This window comes from Galeopterus variegatus, unplaced genomic scaffold, assembly GCF_000696425.1.
Source record: "Galeopterus variegatus unplaced genomic scaffold, G_variegatus-3.0.2 Scaffold1533, whole genome shotgun sequence".
Lineage (NCBI taxonomy): Eukaryota > Metazoa > Chordata > Mammalia > Dermoptera > Cynocephalidae > Galeopterus > Galeopterus variegatus.
In genome coordinates, this window is record NW_007727644.1 from 10,711 (window position 1) to 12,058 (window position 1,348).

Consider the following 1,348-nt stretch of genomic DNA (forward strand, 5'->3'; position numbering starts at 1 on the left):
TGTGTGTGTGTGTGTGTGTGTGTGTGTGTGTGTGTGTGTGTGTGTGTGTGTGTGTGTGTGTGCGCGCAGAAGTAAAGACTACTCTTTCTTCAACCAAGGCTCCAAGGACCTTTTTTCTGGTTATCTAACTCGTAGACCGGCATGTGAAGGGTTTGTGACCCAGTCTGGACAATGGACCTGAGGGTTCTGTGAGTTCCAGACCCAACCCTAGGTCTACACCAGGTTTTAATAAAAGAGTTCTTACTATACCAATAGCCAGGAAAATAACAGGAATGAGAAAAGACTAAAAAGAGAAATGAATACTGAGATGGCATAGTTGTTGAATTATCTGGCAATGATTTTAAAATAGCTATCATAGACTTCCGGGTGTTGTCTGGCCGCCGCCGCCGCCACCGCGCATCTCAGGTCTCCCGGCCGCAGACGCTGCCGCCTCGGGTGGTGGAGCCAGGAGCGACGTCCACCTCCATGGCCGGCATCAAAGCTTTGATTAGTTTGTCCTTTGGGGGAGCAATTGGGCTGATGTTTTTGATGCTTGGATGTGCCCTTCCAATATACAACAAATACTCGCCCCTCTTTGTTCTGTCTTTCTACGTCCTCTCACCTATCCCGTACTGCATAGCGAGAAGGTTAGTAGATGACACAGATGCTATGAGCAACGCGTGTAAGGAACTCGCCATATTTCTTACAACAGGCATCGTTGTCTCAGCTTTTGGACTCCCTATTGTATTTGCCAGAGCACATCTGACTGAATGGGGAGCTTGTGTGTTCTCACAGGAAACACAGTCATCTTTGCAACCATACTAGGCTTTTTCTTGGTCTTTGGAAGCAATGACGACTTCAGCTGGCAGCAGTGGTGAAAAGGAATTACTGAACTATTGTCACATGGACCTCTTGTCGTTTGTTGGCCATCCATGCACACAGGAGAGTAAGGCTGTATGGTATAGCAAGCCTCTTGGGGGTAAAAGCCTCTTCTCACTTTTATTGTAAGCATACTATTTTCACAGAGACTTGCTGAAGGATTAAAAGGATTTTCTCTTTTGGAAAAGCTTGACTGATTTCAGACATATCTATAGTATGCTTTTTGTAGTGTCCTGCTGAATTTAAATATTTATGTGTTTTTCCTGTTCAGTTATTTTTTTAATCAATATGCAATGTTAAACATTTTTTAAATGTAATAACCATTTGCATTGGTTAGGAATTCAGAATTCTGCTGGCTGTATTACTGGGCTAAAGTATATCTTTTCTTTTCTTTCTTTCTTTTTTTTTTTAAAGATGACCGGTAAGGGGATCTCAACCCTTGACTTGGTGTTGTCTGCACCACGCTCAGCCAGTGAGCAAACCGGCCATT

General features: G+C 43.8%; 1 pseudogene across 1 annotated transcript; it reads left to right on the plus strand.

Moving 5' to 3' along the window:
- The first annotated feature begins 364 nt into the window (after nt 1–364).
- LOC103594328 lies at nt 365–857 on the plus strand (annotated as a pseudogene). Its single transcript, XR_550845.1, has one exon. The product of XR_550845.1 is annotated as a leptin receptor overlapping transcript-like 1 pseudogene (transcript).
- The last annotated feature ends 491 nt before the right edge of the window (nt 858–1,348 follow it).